The following is a 22108-nucleotide window of genomic DNA, read 5'->3' as shown; positions in this document are numbered from 1 at the left end:
GAGGAGAAATACATGAAACAAATTTAAAAATTTGTTCTGCATTCAGACATCATGGTTCATTCTCTGGATGTGCATGGTATTTTCCATTATAAGTCCTTTAGAATTGTCTTTGGCTATTGTACTGCTGAGATGTAAGCTCTATGATTTTGTGTAGATTTCTAAGTAGAAAGATTTTAAGTAGAAGAGGAAAAGAGGACATTCTAGGGACACTCCTCTCTCCATTGAGAATCCCTACAAACTGCAGTGAAGGCAAAAAGAAGATGAGAGGAGATGGGGGAGTCTTGCTGCAGCAACCACACCAGTGTAGCCATCTACTAAATAAAGAGTCGAGATCTATTAGTAGATTCCAGATCTACCAGTTAGCGAGCGAAGTCTGTTCTAGGTTTTTTTAGACCATAAAATAATTATCATGTAGTATACTAGTTTTACCACTAGGTGAAGCTCTTTGGCAGTTTCTATTCTCCAGTTTCCTTTAGAAAAAGGACCCTGGAACCAGGTAGGCCAGTATGTTCTCAACAAAGCAAATTTTTAATTAATAAAGGTATCTTTATAAATCCCACTTAATAAAAGTTATTTATGAAATGTCCATCTAAAGCTACATCAAAGTAATCTGAATAACTTCTAACTCAAACAGGAACCTTAGTCAGATAAAGACTTCCTTTATAGTAACTTCCCTTATCTTCCCTCAAAGGCATCAAAACTTAGTTTCAAATTCTATAGATCATATCTTGAAAAAATTATTGTTCTCAACCTCTTTCTCTTTGACTGTTTTCTGTGACCACACTTCCCAGCTTTCTTATGAACTAAAATTCTGAAAAGTCTTTCTAGCTGGCTTCATTCCAGCAGAATAAGGATGCCATCTTATCCTTCTTTGTATCACTGACAACATTTAACATGGTGCCTTGCACAGAATGCTTGATAAACATTTGTTGAATGAATTGAGTAATACAAATCTGCTTTTCCTAATTGAATTGTACTCACTCAATTGTAAAATGTGCTAGAATCAGCTTCTCTCCAGGGTACCAGACTCAACTCTAAGCAAAAATTATTTTGACTAAAAACATTGCTGTCTCTTTCCTTGTCCATTCCACAGTTTTCACTGACCAGGGGAATCCCTGCACAGTGACTAAATATACCACTAGCTGAGAAAAACCATGCCTAAAGCATCGTCTAGCTTTCTCTAAATAAGTTTCTTTCAGGTTTTTTCTTCTTTACCAGCTCTGTTTTGAACATAATAGAATGGGTCACTCATTTTCTTCAGCTTTGCTAGAAGTCTCTGGTAAAAAAAGCTAATCTGGAGTGATAAACGTTAAGGTTGAGGGATCACATGAGTTCAGGAATCCTGAGTTAAGGTTAAAGCTGATGAGGTGTCCTCACTAAGGCCAGAAATTCCCGGGAAGGAAATACCACAAAGTTTCCCTCCTTAGAGGGGTAAACTGGTCCTGGTTGGAAAAACAGAGCAAATTAAAACTTCTTTTATGATCATTGTTCTGAGAGTGACTGATCTAATTAGACAGATTCAGTTTTAAAGATAGATAGATAGAAAGATCCAAAGGTAGAGACAGACAAAATAACTGAAACTCCATAGATTTATGATCAACACACATAAGTTGCCACAACTGTCAGTAAAAAAATCAAATCTAAAAATGAACATGCTAATAATATAGCCTTTTTATATTATATAAATGAGGGTATATATTTCTGATGAACAAGAAAATATTTTTGCTATTTTTAGGAAATTGACACCATTAAAAAACAAAGGATACAGTTTTTAGCTCACTAAATTTGTGCTTCCCTTATTTTATGATTTTATTATACAAACAACTTTATAGGGACAGCTAGGTGTCAAAGTGGATAGAACAATAGCCCTAGAATGAGGAGGACCTGAGTTCAAATCTGTCCTCAGACACATAATAATAATAATAATAATAAAATAGTAATACCTAGCTTTGTGACCTTAGGCAAGTCACTTAACCCCATTGCCTTGCAAAAAGAAAAAAAACACAAGTCAAACAACTTTATGAGAAATTTTCAATGTGAACTTATAATACTTAGAACATGTGATTTATTTTTCATTCATGTGAGTGCTTATTCATTCATCTACCTGTCTATCTCTCTCTTGGTTTGTTTATAGCTTTTACCTTGTCTTCTACTAAGTAGAAGTAGATCATGCAAATGCTACCTGGTACCTGATATAAACTGATTTGGGATAATTGGGTATTACATTTGGTTTTCTATTTTTTTGCAAAGGAGGGTAACTATATATTTTTTATTTTGATTTTCTAATAAGACAAAGTATATACATTTTTTTCTGTAAAAGAAAACTTTTTCCTAAAATTAAATTCAGACAGTAATTTATCATGTGTGGATCCTAGGATACGGGACTCTAGGTCACTAGACAATACCCTCACTTTTGTTTTCTCACACACCTGAAGTTCTGTTCAAAGAAAGAATTCATTTACCCAGCCCTCTAAAAAGACCTAAGGGTAGATCCTAACTCTGTAACAGCTAAAATAATGTCTAGGAACTTTGTTCTCTAATGGTCTGAAATACAGAAAATGAACTAGAATCTAGACAGCATGGTGCGCTAATATAACCATTAGACTGACTTCAATGCTAAAAGGATGTTTATTTCCTTCACCAATGCAGAATTCAAACATTTTATGACTTAAGAAAATAAACTTGTAGACTGTGCTTAAAAAATTTATATCGGGGTGGCTAGGTGGCTAGTGGATAAAGCACCAGCCCTGGAGTCAGGAGTACCTGGGTTCAAATCCTGTCTCAGACACTTAATAATTGCCTAGCTGTGTGGCCTTGGGCTAGCCACTTAACCCCGTTTGCCTTGCAAAAACCTAAAAAAAAAATTTATATCATTTTTGTGACCAACCACTAATGTCTTCAATTTAGTTAGTGATATTAAAACAAAAGATAATATCATTAAGCAAAATACATCACTAAGTTCTTTCTTGAAGAACTAATTTGTTGGAACTTGCCAGAACTTATTTTCCACTGGCATTGACTTTGAGAACCTAGGGTCAACTCCACAACCACAATGATATATTAGAATAGAATTTATTGGAAAAAATAATTCATTAGATAAATTCATAATTCAGTTTTCTAAGAAAAATTCAGAAATTTTGTACTGCTGATGAGAGTATCTGCTTTAAGTGCCAGACAATGAGGATGATGATTTAAAAGATGACTTGTATTCCCTTTTAAAATAAAGTTTTATTGATATCTTTTGTCTTACATATCCTAAATTTCTTCCTGTATCCTTCTCTCCACCCCCTCCAATCCCAACTCATATACTAAGGAAGAGTTTTTTGAAGGGAGAAAAAAAAAAAGAAAAAGAAAAAAATCAATACATAGAAAAAAAATTGGCAATATATATAGGGTTCTAAGTGCCTTTTCATATCTCTTCTTTGGGACCAAAATTGTTTTTTATAGTATTGCAATATTCATTTTCAAATGTTTAGTGGTCATCATTCTTTCCATTTACTTTGTCATGGTCATTGTGTGTATTGCTTTCTTGACTCTTTCCTTGTACCTTTTATATCAGTTCATTTTAGTCTTTCCATATTTTTCTGTATTCATGATATTCAATCAGACTTTTATTCTTACCCCATCTGAAGGCCAGCACACTTTAGCATTGCCCTAGAAAGCAATAGTCTTCATGGACATAGCTAAAATTTTCTTGGTGGAGGGGATTTGCATATTCTTAAGTACTTATACAAGTAAATTCTTGGTTAGAAACTCAAAAATTCTGCACTGAAGAAGAGGAAGAGTCAGTTTAGGCACAATATTTTTAGGTTGTTAACTATCTTTTTTTTTTTTTTGCAAGGCAAATGGGGTTAAGTGGCTTGCCCAAGGCCACACAGCTAGGTAATTATTAAGTGTCTGAGAACAGATTTGAACCCAGGTACTCCTGACTCCAGGGCGGATGCTCTATCCACTGAGCCACCCAGCTGCCCCGGGTGTTAACTATCTGAGCACATTATTGATGAAAAGAACCTCTGACTCCTATAGAAAGTCTAATTTTAGTAAGAACTGCATTGATTTAGTAAGAACTGCATTGATTTAAACTTGATAAGTTTAAATGAGGTTCTTTAATTAGCTTGTGCTGAAAAAAGAAATCTGAAAATACACCTCTTTTCCTTGTTCTTTGTGCAAATGAGGTCTGTGGATCACTACATATAATGTAAGATTTGTATTAGACTTTTATTATTGTATTAGTTTTGCTGAACTAATTTTCCCCCCCTCTCTTTTTTATTCTTTGTTCTTTGTTTTGTTTTAGGTTTTGTTTTTTTTTTTGCAAGGCAATGAGGTTAAGTGGCTTGCCCCAAGGCCACACAGCTAGGTAATTATTAAGTGTCTGAGAACAAATTTGAACTCAGGTACTCCTGACTCCAGGGCCGGTGCTCTATCCACTGCGCCACCTAGCCGCCCCCTGTTCTTTGTTTTAAAGGATGATTCTCTGAGTGGGATAGGAAGAATAATAATGGGAAATGGAGATATGATAACAAAATGTATCAATAAAAAAATTTTAAAGAATAATAATTGAAGTTAAGATTATTATTTAAATGCTTCCCAAGAACAATACTTTTAATTTTATTATTAAGACTGAGCTATTCCCTCTATCAATGGTCCAACTACTACAGAAGTCATCCTTAGTCAAGGGCAATATAATTGTTGTGCACATAAGAGAGAGTGCTTCTCTAGTAATGGGACATGCAATTAATTCACCCAATAGTTGTTATCTAGTTGAGGGTTAAGATTATTTAGAAGTATTCTAAGACAAAGCTTTATTTGATAATTTAATACTGAAATTGAATTTTTCGGGGCGGCTAGGTGGCGTAGTGGATAGAGCACCGGCCCTGGAGTCAGGAGTACCTGGGTTCAAACCTGGTCTCAGACACTTAATAATTACCTAGCTGTGTGGCCTTGGGCAAGCCATTTAACCCCATTTGCCTTGCAAAAACCTAAAAAAAAAATTGATTTTTTCAGGACCCCATTCCTGTTTCCTCTGATTTTGTAGTGAAGGCGAAAAAGCATTCTTTTCTATTTATAGGATCCATCTCAAGATTGTTCAGTTTGATCCAAAGATGAACTGAAGATTTCTGATAAACTAATGTTTCAAATAGCATTGAGTTCTTAATTCTACATTTCCATATGATATAGAAACTAATTATTAACAGTCATGGTCAACAACATAATAAATGTTTATGAATCTTTTTTTTTTAACACATACAAGATACTTCTTTGTGAAACTCAGTGCATAATTTGTTGAGATGAAAGCTGATATAATGTTTTGAAAGACTTCAAAATGAGTCAATTTGTCTATAATTTTGGAATAACACAGGACTTATCTTTTAAAAGTTAAGGTGGGGGGTGGCAGCTAGGTGGTGCAGTGGATAGCACTGGCCCTGGATTCAAGAGTACCTGAGTTCAAATCCGGCCTCAGACACTTAATAATTACCTAGCTGTGTGGACTTGGGCAAGCCACTTAACCCCACTGCCTTGCAAAAAAACCTAAAAAAAAAAAGTTAAGATAGAACATATTGTGTCCATCCTAAGGAATTCTACTGGTAGAATTAATATAGTTAAATAAGGACTGGGATCATCATATAGAAGAGACTTTGAACAATTCTGACATCAAGGGATCATAGGATTATGGGTTAAGAGTTGGAAAAAATCTTAAAACTAATGCAATTGCTTCATTTTACACGTTACAAAAGTAAAGCTCAAAGAGGTTAAATGGAATTGCCCAAAGTAATACCAGCTGAAAATGTTAAAAAAGCTGATATGAAGGCTAGGTTTCTGACTCTAGTGCTCTTATCATTGTCCTATTTTCTTCTTCTAATTGTTAATGCACTCTTCTCCTGCACATTACTTTGTATATTGTCTTAGGACGATTCTGAAGATCACCTGGCAGGAGAAGATACCAAACACTGAGGTCCTTTCTTGAGCTAAACTACCAAGGATTCCAACATTACCATAGAGACTACAACTGCAATGGGCTGCACACTTTGTTCGAATGTCAGACATATGCTTACCTAAAAGAGAAGGTACACCAGGCAAGCCCTCACAAGGGATCAGAAGGCCTCATTAAAGAACTTTAGAATTGATTGTACAACTTGGGAGACACTGGCACAAGATCACCCAGCATGGCATGCCCTCATTAGTGAGGGGGCTGCACTCTGAGGAAGCAGTTCAAAAGAATTGTGGCATATGTAAGTTTAGAGTAAGTGCCCCAGGTGTTCATATGGATCATTTGTTCCTAACTTGTGATAAAGCATTCCAAGCCCATATTAGTCTGATCAGCCAAAGTTGGACACACTGTAATTTGCCTTAAGCATAATGATGTCATTTTCATCTTCTTTGATAACAAGGGACAAGAACCAACCAACCAACTAACTTTGTATATAATTCAAAGTTATTTATCTGCATGCTTGTTGTCCATCACTTTTTTTTTAGTTTTTGCAAGGCAATGGGGTTAAGTGGCTTGCCCAAGGCCACACAGCTAGGTAATTATTAAGTGTCTGAGGCCAGATTTGAACTCGGATACTCCTGACTCCAGGGCTGGTGCTCTATCCACTGAGCCACCTAGCTGGCCCCTGTCCATCGCTCTTAGCCCCATATTGGGAATATAATCAGAGCACAGGATCTGGAATCAAGAAGACCTGAATTCCAATCTGACCTCAGACACTTACTAGCTGTGTGATCAGGTCACTTAACCCTGGTTAAGGTGGCCTCAATTTCCTCAACTGTCAAATGAGCTGAAGAAGGAAATGGTATGCCACTCCAGTATCTTTGCCAAGAAAACCTCAAAAAAGAGTCATGAAGAGTCAAACATGACTAAACAATAACAACCTGAGAACAAAGACTGTTTCATTTTTGACTTCCCATCCCTAGTGCCTAGCTCAGTGTCTTGTATTTAGTATCAGGTACTTAATAAGTGCTTGTTGGATTGGAGTGACTTTCTGTGTTCTTATCCTGAAGAATTTTTCAGCTTTATTTGATTAATGAAATTCAAAATAGATAGTCCTATTTATTAGCTTCTAATTGGAGATATTTCTGGTATCTACTTCCTTTTAACTTAAGGGAATTGCAAGCCAGTCATCAACACAGAATTGTATTTGATAATTATTTCTTCATAATAATAATTATTATTCCAAGTTAATGTGCACTTCAAGTTTTTTAAAGCACTTTCTCACAATTAACCTTGTAAAATAAACTAATGTAAATACTATTAAGGCATACTGTAGAGTAATGTTGTCCCCAAACTTCTAACTATTGATTCTGGAAGCTAAACCCAAACATTCTCACTTGGGATGTATTGCAATTTGACTTTTGAAAGGAGTTTGTTGGGGGTTTTTTGGCACAGAATTTGTGTATAAGGTTCTGTCTTTGGGTGGCTTCAAGTGATTCTAGTTTATGGTAGTATCTTGATAATTAAATTTTCTTTTTTATTGTGCACAGTAGATAATCTAGACTGATTTTATCCTATCTATTTTTGGCTGCTATTTTCTCTCAATCAGTATAATTATAGAATTATGGCATTTTTTTAAAACTGACAGAAGCCTTAGAAATAACTTATTCTAACAATGTCATCTATATGCTGAGAAAATGAAGGCCTAGTATGATTAAGCAATTTGCTGAGGGCATCCAACTAGTCAGTGGTATAATCAGAACTCAAATCTAGGTTTCTATATTTCCAGGCCAAAACTGTTTCTTTGCTCCTTAGAGGGCATCTGAGTGAAGATGCTCAATAGGCAATTAGAAAATATGTAACCAGTGCTTAAGGAGGAAGTTAGGGCTAGGCATAGAGACTTGGGAGTCAACTGTATAGGAGTGTTACTCAAAACTATGGAAGAGGTGAGATTACTAATGCGATGAGTATAAAAAGAGAATCCAAGAGAACCAAGGATAGACAAGAGCCTTGGAGGTACCTATACTTTCAAAAGGAAAGTGGGAAGGGATTTTATATAGTACCTATTATGTGCAAGTGCCATGAAGAGTACTTTACAAATATTATCTCATTTGCTCCTCACAACATCCCTTTGCAATAAGTGGTAATATGATCCCTATTTTATAGAAGACAAAGGTTAAGTGACTTACCCAGGATAATACAGCCTGTGAATGTATGAGCTTGGATTTGAACTCAGGTTCTCCTGACTATATCCAATGCTTAATTTACTGCAACTGGAACAACAAAGATAGAAAATGGCAGTGGGAAGAAAGGAGCATGTAAATCTTCCTCCTGGATTGTAAAACTGAGGGTGAGAGAGGAGTAGTCAACACTGAAGAGAGATATGGAACTGGTATTTTAGGGAAGTTCAAAGTTTCAATTAGTATCAAGATGGAAAAAATTTAAGAAGAAGAGATTAAAGAAATGGGAATTTGTTCACATTAAAGAGAAGGATCTAAAAGGCATAATAAAATTAAAGTGAGGATTCTAAAGGATATGTGAAATGAGTCCACAGAGGACATAGGAAGAGGGAGGATTAGACTGAGGAAAAGGTTTGTATCTAGGCAAATAGTAGTTCTCAATGATAGTGATTAAGAGAACTCACAGCAAAAAGGTAAATTGGAGGGATCTGCAGGAAAATTACTGAATACTCATAAAATTATAGAATATTGTTGCACAGTCACGTCTAACTCTTTGTGACCCTATTTTGGGGGTTTTCTTGGCAAAGATACTTTCTTTCCCTTCTCTGGCTCATTTTACAGATTAGGAAACTAAGGCAAATGGATTAAGTGACTTGCTCAGGGTCACACAGAAGTGTCAAAGATTAAATTTGAATTCAGATCTTTTCTACTTCAGGCCCTTTACTCTCTAGCCACTGAAGCATATAACTGCCACTATATTTCCTACTTAGTCTCAGTTCTGTTTCTATTTTCCTATTCAGTCTATGCTGTTCTTCATAATCATTCCAAATTAATATGACCTATCTCCAATGTTATTTGTGAAAGTAGCATGGCTTAGAGGCTAGGGATAAAGCTTCATACCAGAAACCTAACACTTAATAGCTGTATTTCTATTAGTTTTATTTTTGTTGTTATTGTGTTCAATTGTTTTAGTCCTACTATTTGTGACCTCATTTCTAGTTTTCTTGGCAAAGATACTGGAGTGGTTTGTCATTCCTTCTCCAGTTCATTTGATGGATGAGGAAACTGAAGCAAAAGGTGACTTGTCTAGAATCATACAGATAAGAAGTATCTGAAGTCAGATTTGAACTCAGGAGATGAATGCATGATGGAAGCTCCTCACTCCAAACCAGTATTCTATCCATTTTTCACCTATTTGCCCTCTCGTCAGAATGATCAGTTTGCATTTCTTTTTTTCTTTTTTTCTTAATTTTATTTATTTAAGGCAATGGGAATAAAAGTGACTTGCCCAGGGTCACATGGCTAAGGCAATTATTAAGTGTCTGAGTCGGAATTTGAACTCAAGTTTTCCTGACTCCAGGGCCAGTGCTCTATCTACTGCACCACTTAGCTGCCCCCTTATTCTTATTAGAATATAGGTATGCTAGAACTCTTACAAATCAGTTCCCCAGGTGAAATGCCACAGATTTTACTGAGAAAGGACAATGACTTTCATTAAGGAAGGAGTAGATGTCTAAAGAGAAATTCTGTACTAGTAGGGGTTGGAATTGAGCTTTCATTAATCCTTTTTTTTCAAAGTTAGCTCCTAAAGGCTGAATTGAAGGTTTGAGAGGAGGGACGCACAAGTAGGGTCAGAAGTGGAACCAGACCTTCAGAAGTCAGTTCCAGTGGTAAATAAAAGGAGGAAAATAAATTATGGGAAGATTTACTGGCTTATAAAGATCTGATCAATTAAGTCTTTTGATTATACTTGGAAATAGGCCTTATATTTTCCTAGATCCCACAACTTGTCCTCAGGAAAGGAAATGTAACCTAAAATTACACATCATTGTAAAGTTATGTTTAAGTATGGTACTGTCCACCAACCCCAGGAACTACTTTTTTTTAACTCAAAAATACTACTTCTGTTGCTCATGGTGTTAGAAAAATCTCAGAGATATCTAGTTTTCCTTATTTGGGAGTCTGACCTAAGAAGAGAGCTATAGCTTTATTTTGCCTATTTCCTCTACCGTATAAAATAATAAAATCATATACATGGAAAAGCATTCATTAAATGCCAAAGGACAGATGTCTAATCTGAAAGATACTTAAAAAACCAGGGAAGTGTGATGAGGAGAGACTCCCTCACTAACTAGGTTGAACACATACAATAAGTGTGGTCCTGTGCTACCTCTATTAAACTCATACAGTGCAAATCCTGATTCTTACACTATTCTTGCCTCCCTAGTCACAGACCCCATTATATGTCACTAGAAAAGTATTCAGGAGTTAATATGAATACTGGGATTAGGGATTTCTTAGAAACAACACTTCTTAAAGGTCATTGGAGGGTAGAAGTCTTCAAGAAGTGAAACTTTATTAAGTGGAACTTTAGGAAGGTTTGGTTTGCACTCTGATGCCATAGACTGAGAGTAAAAGTCGGAAAGTCCCATAAACTCTAATGGTTGGGCTTCACATTTTTGCTTATGAAGGGGGAAACTGATAAACTGCAATCAACAAATGGCACATGTTCTGATGGCTGAACTTCAAATTTTATATCTGGGAAGGAGGAACATGCAAATTATAATTAACAAGTGAAAGCAGACAAATCTTCCCTGCTGCCTTTTTAAAAATATTAAGAAAACATTTAAAAATTATGCTTGTCTTTGGCCTTTGGGGTAATCTGAAAAAGAACTATCTTTCTTTATTAATTCTAAACTATGTTCTGCTCCCTTTTCAAATCTGATCAACGCACAAAGGACTCCTCACTTTAAATAATCAGAGTGGTAACAAGACAAGGACCAAGGTTAGGAGTCCTTAATTATTCCACCTCCTTACCAGTGCCCTGAAAGAGCTGGGATAATGCTATATACATAAAAGAATAAAGAAGCTTCAAAAGACTTGTGATGGAAAATTACATCCATATCCAAGGAAAGAACTATGAAGTCTGATTGCAGACCAAAGCATACTATTTACACTTTTTAAAATTTGTTTTATTTTTTCTCTCATAGATTTCCCCCTTTAGTTCTGATTCTTCTTTGATAATACGATTAATCTGGAAATATGTTAAACATGATTGTATATGTACAATCAGATTACTCATTGCTTATTACTTATGACTTATTACTTATCAGATTACTTATTGCCATGGGAAAGATTAGAGGAAAGAAGGGTGGTAGAAAAATGTGGACCTCAAAAGCCTACAAAAAGATGAATGTTGAAAACTTTTCTTTGCATGTAATTAGAAAAAAATTTTAAAAAAGAATAAAAAGGTTTCCTGGGGAAAAGGTATCTTTATTTTTTAATCCCTGTAAATGTTACTTCAAAAATGCCTTGTGATCAAGAGATATTCAAGGGCATAAAGAGACTCTGCCAGTTTGGAGATTTCTTTCTACAAATGGAACAAATTCTTGGTTTAGAATAATGATTAATTACTCAAAATAATTTCTGGTAGACTTGTGACTGCAACACACATTGCAGAATTGACATTTTTTTCTTCAGCACCAAGATGAGTTTCAGTTTTCAGACCAAGTTCTTGCAAAGCAATTTAGGGCTCTCTCATGTCTCAGATGTTTAATCCTTGAATTTTATCTCTGGAAGTGGGAGGTATGAAAACATCAATAAACTTGAGTAGAAGGCAGCTGTAAACTCAGTGAGGAATATATCATTATTATATGTGGATGATATCCTGTATTGTACTTTCTCACTATTTGGAGAGCCATTTATCTATATGTAAAATAAAAGTCTGCTGGGTCTATGAGATTGCTAGGTCAAATGCAATGATTAATTTTGTACCAATTAAAAAGGATCTATTTACATAGACATTCAAAGATTTCTTTTTTTTTTAATATCAAATCAGAGGAAAAAACTTGCAATGTTTGATGACTAAAGACTAAGTGAATACCGTATTTCCCTTTGGATAAGACACACCTTAATTTTGGGGCCCAAAATTTGAAAAAAAAATGAATTACATAAAGTTATTGAACTCAAGTTTTATTCATCATGAAATTCAAGGACCTTCTGCTCATAGCTTTTAAGCATCTTTTGGGCAAGTCTGGTGCATGGATGCATGCTTAGTTTCTTCTGTTTCATGAACCTGAAGCACCAATTGTGTTCTCCTTTGAAATCAGTTGCTTCTTTTACATCAGCAATTCTTCTGACCTCATGCTGAACCATCTTTGTGTACACAGGAATTTCAATGGCCCTTTGCTCTCCAATCCACATTTTCAGTTCCCTCCCTAAATCAAGACATTTTGTCAACTTGCCTCTCACGACCTTCTTCTCCTGTGGCATTTCAGTGGGGTTTCTTCTTCCTGTAGCCAGTTTCAGATTGTTTTCTCAGTTGGAGGAGGACCAAACTGATGCTCAGCAGCATGATTTCTAGTCACTTTTGCAAACTGGATCACTTTGAACTTGAATTCAACACTTAAAAAATCTTTTCTGAACCATTCCTGGGAAGAATGTGGCAAAATGCAACCTAATATACCAGTAGCAAATGCAAAACAATGAGCGCAAAGATAACAAGCACAAAAAACCCCAGGAAATGAAAGTAAAAAAAAAATCTACAGCCACTATATAAGATGCTCCTAGTTTTTAGACCCCAAATTTTTCAAAAAAAGGCTATGTATTATACATGGGGAAATATGGTAAATTGTGCTACATCAACCCAAAATATGACACTATCTTGACATAAAAATGAAAAATGTGAAGATTAAAAATAAACATGGAAAGACATATAAGGGCAGTTGAGTGATTTAATGGATAGAACACTAGACTTGGAATTAGGAAGATGGGAGTTCAAACCTTACTTCAGACCCTAGTTTGTTTGTTTTTTAACATTGTACAAGTTGTTTAACCTTTCTAAGACTCAGGCTCTTCATCTGTAAAATTAGTCAGCTGGACTTAATAAATTTCTAGTTTTAACTCTACGATCAGATTATTTTAAGTTGTAGAACAAGGTTAGCAGCATTAAAAGATCTACAAAACTGACTTGTAGATTTTTTTAAAAAAGTAACAAAATTTTAAGTAAACATTTCAGAAAGACAAAATGAGCAAGTAAATTATTAAAAATTTTATTTTTATTGAAATGTAAATAGAACGTTACTTGAGGTTCAACTGCAGATTATATTTATTGATATTTGTTGAGAGTTTTGTTTTTTCTACAGTATATAGGAAGAGACAGCCATTAAGAGTGCACTGTTTGCAAACTAAATATTATGTGGAAATGTTTTAGTGCCCTCTTCTGAACAAAAAACTGTTGGGCAAAACTTTTAAAGCAATTACTTTTTCTTAATAAGAATGACTCTTCCATCTTAGGAAAAAAGACATTGATTTATTGCAACTTTAAACTACAGATTAACTGGGAGAAAGAGAATACCTAAAACAGGGATTGGAAAACTTTTTCTATAAATGGGTAGATAGTAAATATTTCAGACTTTGGGGGCCAAGAGATAAAATCAAGGATATTATATAGGTACTCATATAACAAGAGAGAAAATTAATTTCCACAAACATTTTTGGTAAAATTAAAAATATCATAATAATAATAATAAGATGAGTATATTTTTGTAATATAGGTCTACTAGTAAGAATGGAATTCTTTGGGAGGGAATAAAATTTTGTCATCCACTTAAAAATGGAAATACTAAGCTTGCAGGCCACAGAAAATCAGGCAGTGGGTCACTTTTAACTCACAAGTCATATTTTACTAATTCCTAATTTAGATTATAAGTAACAGTTTTTACATTGGAGATTCTGAGCTGTTTCAATCACCCATCATCTCTACCAGGCTCATCCCTTTATTTTATTTTTCTTGTATGTACAATGAGCTATAATTGGGCTTTCTCTCTGCATATTTTCTATAGGATAAAGTGATTCAGAATTTAACTATAAAATCCTGTCCTTTTGAAATACATTTCTACAGAATTGAGGTATAAGATAGAATTTCAAAGCTCATATGGATGACAAGTAAAGTGGTACATCATAAGATTTAAAGCTGGAAGAGACCTAAGTCATATGTATAATACAGGTAATCAGAGTAAACATTTGATCTTCTGGACTAAAGAACTTCCTATGATATTTTGAGTTCATAGTGGGGCCACATACTCTGGTTTGAAGAACAATCATGATCATCTGCTCCTGAGTAATCCTCCTTTTCCCTCTGTGACTGTGCCATGACATGATAGCTGAACTATGAAGAGCTTCCCATAAAGAATGGCAGTTATGGCTTCCTAACTCTCTAGGTAGCTTCTTTGTTAAAACACACTAAATTCCAGCTCTCCCTAAGACTTCTAGGGAAAGGCAGAAGTGGATTCATTGACCTTCTCTTCCCACCTTTTTTGAGCAACTGTATTTATTGTAAGCAATATGTCATTGCTTAGGTGAGTCTAAGACTGGACTTCATAATCCTAGTTGCCTCTTCTCTTTATGTTTATTTCCCTGAATCCAATAACATCCTGAGAAATAGTTATTTCCAGCCCTGTTGGCTAATGCATGAATACAAGAGGTCAGGAGCTCAGTAGAAGATGATTTCCACAATTTCTCAGACATGATCACTGCTAAGAAGAACCAGTCCCTGAAAGAACAGGAAAAAGTTGAAGCTATGCTGACTTGCATATGACTTATTATTTACACAGTACAGATCTAAATAAATACCTGTTGAGCAGACCTTACAAATTTGACTTTATCTTGGAAGAGAAGATAATAGGTGCTGGGTTTCTGTTGGATATATTTTGTGTTTTGTGCATTTCTTTTATGGTGGAGGAAATAATTAGCTGTTCAATACTTCTTATATTCTTTATATATAAATTTTTTTTCTAGAAGGGAAACCTTCTTTTGTAGAGACACTAGATCTGAGTCATAGCCAAAATTTATTTACAAGATTTCCCAGGAATTCTGGGATAGGGACCCTGACTCCTCTCTTTAGGAGTTAGGCTGGCTCATATTAAGCCCAGAGTTGGGGTCCCAGGTAGGAAGTGTCCCTTGATTCATGATTGGCATAGACACTAAACAATACATGACAAATGCATGAAAATAAACATGAGCAAAATGCTATAATAGGGCTATGCTATACAAGTTGGGAAAAATATTTACTAACTGGGTGATGGGCATCATCAAAGAATGATTTAATGAAAGAAGTTGCATTTACCTTGGTTTTTAAAGAAATAGGAAAGGGTAGCATAGAGGAATGGATAAGGAAGATCAAAGTATAAGGGCTACCTCTGACTCAGTAAGATTCATACTGTGAGATCCATGGCAAGTCATATTCAGGCTTCTAGGCAACTAAGACTCTAAGTAAGGGACTGACCAGCATGGTAGAGGGAGCTCCCTATATCATTGAAATCACAGGTCTAATCCCTACCTCTGGGCACCCCCCCCATTTGTTTTGGGTTTTGTGGGACAATGAGGTTAAGTGCCTTTCCCGAGGTCATAAAGCTAATAAGTATTAAATTTGAACTCAGGCCCACCTAACTCCAGGGCAGGTGCTCTATCCACTTTATCACTTAGTTGACCACCTTTTTCTTTTTGATTATTCCTACTTCTATAAAGACTACTAGTAATCTCTAAGGTATTTAATATAATACCAAGGTCTAACATTAAATTGTCACATGATCTTGAGTAAGTCATTTCCCTTTCTCCATCCACTCCTTCAAGATGCAACCTTTCCTGATCAAACTGCCATCTCCCTTCCTATCTTGTATCAAAACTACATTGTATTTATTTGTATTCATTCTCTTTTTATTTGTTTTGTATGTATCTATACATGCACTTGTAGTCTCTCCCATGAGGATGTAGGCTTCTCTCAGGCAAGGATTGTTTTATCCTTCTTGTATCCCCCACACCCTATCACAATGCCTGCAACATAGTAGGAAACTTAATAAATACTAAGTGATTGATTAATTTATGTGGGTATTGTGCAAAGTCCCAAGAAAAAATAATAAATTTCTTCAGGGATAGGACCTTTTGTTCATTTGTGTCTTTCTTTTCCAGTGCCTAGCACAATACCTTGCACATAGTCAAATTTAATATTTGTTCAATTAAACTGAATTGGCAGGAGTTTGGGACAGAGAAAAAAAGTGTTAGATTTAGAATCAGAGGCAATGGCTTGGAATCTAGCTCTTCTATTTCTTATTTGCGTGATGTTGGACAAATCACCTAAATTCTCTGGGTCTCAGTTTCCTCATGTGTAAAATGAAGGGATTAGACTCAATGCTCTTGAAGATCTCAATCTGCAATCTAGAGTGAAATTCAGCACATGCCTTTTTTAGTGTCGAGTCATTCAGTCAATAAATAATAGAAGGTTAAAGACACATGCATAATCATTTGAAGTTATTTGGGTCCTTTTTTCATTTTATCTATTTTTTTCTTATATTCTTGTTTGTACATTTGAATGTCTATACTTGTCAGTGAATAGTAAAATAAAATGTATATTAAAACTATATGATTCTATGACTTGTGACTAATCTTAATTTCTAATTTAAAATTGAAATTTATGGTGAAGAAACGGTTAACATATAACTTTATTCAACCATGAACTCCTTACTGAAGGGGAAAATATGTTTTACTATGAGAAATGTGAAATTTCTTAAGTTATTCTACCTGAGGTTATTTCAGGTTCTTGTTTAGTTTCTAGAATTTTATTATAAACTGTTCTTCAAATAGCACTATAGCACAATTTCATCACCATGATCAACACCATTTATATTATTCAAGTATCTAGAAAATGCATCCTGTTTTTCACAAGGAAGACTTAGTCAAAAAAAGTGTGGATGAATTCATTCAAATTCATCATTTTTCCTAGAAAATGAATTCAAAGGATATTGATAGTAGATCAGTATCATCTTCAAACATTAAGGATAGCATATTATTTCCTAAACATAGCAGCAGTAGGATTGAAATGGGTGGTCATTTCACTCTAAATTCTAAGAAATTCAGAGAGTCCATCGATGTGCTTAATCTTTTACTGACAAGGAGAAACAATGAGACTGAAAATTAGGATAAATTGGGAAGTCTGGTTACAACTTTGGAAGTTGTGTGAGGTAGACCTAGATATGCTACCATGAGCTGGTGAGTGCCTTGGCTAGACCAAGGGGTAAAAAATTTATCTAGCTAATCTATCTTTTTTGTATGTTTGGCTATCTGTCTATCTTTTACCATGGTATATACTACGATGGAAAGAATTCTCAGCTTGAACCCCCAAAACCTGGTTATTGCTTTTGATCTTCCCCTAACTAGTTGTATGACAATGAACAAGGCAAGTAAGATTTATCTAAATTTTAGTTTCCTTATCTTAAAAAATGTGGATAGTGGGTGGCTAGGTGGCGTAGTGGATAGAGCACCGGCCTTGGAGTCAGGAGTACCTGGGTTCAAATCTGGTCTCAGACACTTAATAATTACCTAGCTGTGTGGCCTTGGGCAAGCCACTTAACCCCATTTGCCTTGCAAAAACCTAAAAAAAAAATGTGGATAGTAATATATGTCTTGTCTACCTCATAGGATTTCTATAAAGGTCAAATAATTAAGGACTATAAAATACCTTGTAAACTCTACTGCTTATAAAAACAAAAACAATAATTGTTAACAATAGCAATGATATTATTGACATAGTTGAATAATCTATGTGGTTAAGACTGATTAGACTGGGGAATTAAGTATAGCTTATAATGTTTTGATAGGGGACAGAGCACTTTTTACTAAAAATCTGGTTGAAATAGAGGAAATGGGAACATATATTGAACACATGGGTACTTATTTGTGGTGAACCATTGGAATGGAATAGATAAAGAAGAGGTGAAGCTGTGTGGTCCTAAACACTACTTTGGGTTGAATTGGGGTGAGCTAGACTGGTGAATGAAATTGGATAATTATTTATATTAGTAACAGTGGTAGTAGTAGTAGAAGTAGTAGTAGTGATGATGATGATGATGATGATTTTTATACTTCATTCTCAAAGAAGACATGTCATCAGGGAAATGATGTCATGGCATGACCATAAATTAATTTTGAGTAAGGAGGATGCTGTGCTAAGTTACCAGTTTCATTTTCTCCTCTGGAGCCATCTAGATCCAGTGGCCAGATATGAATTAGGAGTGAACTGAATTACAGTCATATTCAGGGATGGGACAATTGAGGGTAAAGGGAGGCTAGGTACCAAATGGAATGTGTAGCTCTAGTTTACGAATGGAAGAGAATGGAAATTGGGAGAAAGCATTATTGAGGAAAGGATAAAGTGAGAACAGAGACAAAAAAGGAGCAGATGGAGGACAGACTATTTACTTGAGGCAAGACTAAGAAATCCAGTCTTTCTCTATGCTCAGAAATAACTAGATGAAGTTCTATTTGTTATAAATGAATAATTTAAGAATAAACCTGCCACCTCTAGAGATGATGAAATTTTTAGATTGTTGCCAATGAGTTAAATAAAATGTTATGTAAATCATTTCTGAAAAAGGAATAGATTGTTATATATGACTAAAAAGACCTCACACTGAAATGTAGGGTGATTTTGAAACGGGGGTGTCAAGTGACTATAGACTATAACAGGCCATTCTTAAAATGTAAAAGAGTTGCTGCCTAATTTTAAAAAGAGCATCAGATTTACTATGTGTACTTTTAAAAGATCAATTCTAGCATACTGTGATGAATGGGTTGGCTGACAGCTGGAGACACAGTAATAGTATTACACAAATCTAATACATACTCATATAATTTCTATTTCCCCTCCCAGGAAAGACTCTAGTTTTTGAAACTCTTTAAATAAAAGACAACCTCTCCAAATGTATATATTTACCATGTACCATTAATGTTAGTATCTACTTTATTTTTTTTAAACATTGCAACATTGTTTTTTTACTTTTTTTTTTAGATTTTTCAAGGCAATGGGGTTAAGTGGCTTGCCTAAGGCCAGATTTGAACTCAGGTACTCCTGACTCCAAGGCCATTGCTCTATCCACTGTGCCACCTAGCCGCCCTAGTATCCACTTTAAAACATTGGAATCATTGCTGAACCAGCATCTTAAAATACAGGTACCCTCAGTGTTTCTTGACAAGGATTTCCTGAAACATATGGTGGTGAAGGATGTTGACAAGGTATGTATTATTATCAGGAGAAAATTTCACTGTAAATGCAACAACCTGAATATGGCAGGAGGCAATAAAATAGTCTTTTGACTTTTTCATTTCTTTTTAGTATAAATCTAAAAATTGTATGTTAGCTAATTCCTAATTAGTTTAGATGCCAATAAGATCTTAAAAAGACAGAAACTAGGGGTGTCTAGGTGGTGCAGTGGATAGAGCACCAGCCCTGGAGTCAGGAGTACCTGAGTTCAAATCTGACCTCAGACATTTAATAATTACCTAGCTGTGTGGCCTTCAGCAAGCCACTTAACTCCATTTGCCTTGCAAAATCCTAAAAAAAAAAAAAAAAAAAAAAAAGACAGACAGAAACTCAGAACTGGAAGAACTCTTAAAGATTATCTCTGTCTCTTATGTCCAATATTTGCAATATATATATGAATATATTTCACACACAAATGGATTTCTGATCTTGTGTCTCACTATAAGGAAAAAAAAAAGCCATGAATGTCTTCATCTTTGTACATAGGCTACTCAAAGATGTTCACCAACTTATCAATTGTTACTTATTTACTTTTAACTTGAATCAGAAATGAACAAGTTAGGCTGAAGTAAAAGAAATATTTAGAGAGAATGTGGAATTTAATAAACATATATATGTACATATATATTAAATTGCATTGAGTATATATTCTTCTCTAATGAGTACTATTTTTCAGATTCCTTCTTCCTGGCTCCTTTAGGGTGTCCAGACTTTATATTTAGCCCTATGATCTCACAACTTGATTCTGTCAAACCCTAGCCATAGGCAACAATAAAATTATCAGCAAAGTCATTGTTTCAGCAAATTACCACAAACAAGTTGTTCAATTATAATTCATTCCCTCAATTGGTTATTTCTAATTTATCCTGCAAATAGCCTATTTATAGAGATGTTTACACATTTTTCCCAGTTAGACAATGAGCTCCTTGAAGTCAGGGACTGTCTTTTGCCTTTCTTTTAGCCTCAGAGCTTGGTACATGGTGCCTAGTTCTTAATGAATGTTTGTTGACTGACAGTTCCCTACTAGGCAGTATTTTGGCACGGTTACGGGTATACCCTATAGAGTATGTAGTGAGAACTTAACAGCATTAATTACATTAGACTAGCTGATATTATGCAGCCTTGTAGCAGTTTCCAGAGGCTTTCAGAGAACAACTCAGTCCTAAACTGGACTTAGGGACTGGGGAGTAGCACAGTTTTGCCCTTTGGAAAGCTTAGAACCTTCCTAAGACCTGTGTTTGCAGTCTTTCATGGTCCACTGATAAACTGGAAGGGGATCAGAATTTTAAGTATCAATTTTTGCTCCCTAGGAACATTTCAAATTCTATGTTAGTACATGTTTCCCCCTTAATAGGGATCAACCATCTGTTATTAGAAGTTAGATCAGTCTGTGATACTAAGGCTTTGTTGATGCTAGCTATTATTATTGAGACATCAGATGACTACGTCTCTGTTACAGCAGATATCAGAGATTATGCCTCCTTCATCTGGGGTGAGTGATCCAGACAACACAATGGCAATCCCAAACCTGCTCTGAATTTTTCTTTGTGGTGATTTGTAATCACACCTTACTTACAACATTCAATCAATAATGCTTTTTAATTACTATGCTTGTACAAGTGTTCTTTCTGAGAACTGACCATCTCTTCTAAACAAAGAATTCATTTTTGTTTTTGTTTATTTTAAAGAAACTCATGATTTGATCCATTGCATTGAATTAAAGCGAGGCAAGTTGGTGCACGCCAATAATTCCTACTGTTGAGAAACCTAAAGTTGGTGGAGAGTTTGGGCTCAGCAGTTTACTCAGTCTGGCCTCAGTACTGGGAATGGCCCAAGAGCCATCAGACTTCCTAAAGAGGGCCATACTGATACAGATTGGAAACCAAGCAGACTCAAAATTCTGTGCTAATTGGAAGCAAGATCTGGCCACTTGTGGAGCTATGCACTTTTTATGAATGAGACAAGGAAACTCAAAAAAGGAAACAAAAATGAAATCAATTCAATTCAACTGGTACTTATTGAGCATCTACTATGAGTTTCAGTTAAATAAAACCAAAAACAATAGTGTCTCTCCTTAAAAAGCTTGCATTCTACTTGGGAAACAAATTACACATATACATAGGCACATAGAGAGCAAATATGCAAATAACTAATAGAAGTGTAGGGGAAGCACTAACAACTGGGGAGAATAGGAAATGCACCTGCCACTTGTCAGAAGGAATGAGAACCTGTTCAACTGTGGATAGCTATATTCTTATTACTGAATATTCAGAAGTGCAATTGAGCAATGACCCTGTTGGAGAGAGAATCTCTCTATTTCTTGTTAGCTATGGTGTGTCTTTCTAATGACTATTATAGTCATATATTCCTAAAATAGGGAAGTGAGCAAGCTACCTGAAACCATAAGATATCAATGGTATCCAGATTCCAAACTATGAGCTTTTCTTCTTTAGAGTTTAGCATACCAGAAGTGAGAATTCTAATTTTAGAATTAGGAAGAAGCTTAGAGTTCAAGCAGAATTTTCCTCTAATATAAGAATAATTTCTTTTATAAAAATGTTTCTCAATTCCCAATCTGTTTCAATATATTAAGGAGCCACAATTTTTTTCTTGGTGAAGGTATTTTATCTATGAACTTCCCAAATTATCTATTTAGTAGATAAGTTTTGTTTTTTGTCCTTTGTTATCAAAGAAGACAATAACATAAGGGAGGTGATGCCATGACATATAAGTGAATTGAATTTAAGTCAACAGCCTTACTTTCTCCTCCAGAGCCATCTGGGTCCAGGGACCAATTATAAATCAGGAAGACTGGAAATGTACCTGGATGCTGTGGGAGACCTCAGCCTTTTTAACCTAAGGTCTTTAACAGATCAGTTTGACTAAGGCAGCCCCTATTCAGTA

The 22108-nt window shown here is 35.1% G+C and overlaps 1 protein-coding gene across 1 annotated transcript in view; it reads right to left on the bottom strand.

Annotated features, from left to right (window-relative positions):
• The window catches only part of SLC35G2 (solute carrier family 35 member G2), a 52071-nt gene that overhangs the window by 12036 nt on the left and 17927 nt on the right, over positions 1-22108 (bottom strand). The gene's annotated exons all lie outside the window — the stretch shown is intronic.

This window comes from Macrotis lagotis, chromosome 1, assembly GCF_037893015.1.
Source record: "Macrotis lagotis isolate mMagLag1 chromosome 1, bilby.v1.9.chrom.fasta, whole genome shotgun sequence".
Lineage (NCBI taxonomy): Eukaryota > Metazoa > Chordata > Mammalia > Peramelemorphia > Peramelidae > Macrotis > Macrotis lagotis.
This window is presented reverse-complemented; position numbering and strand designations above follow the sequence as displayed.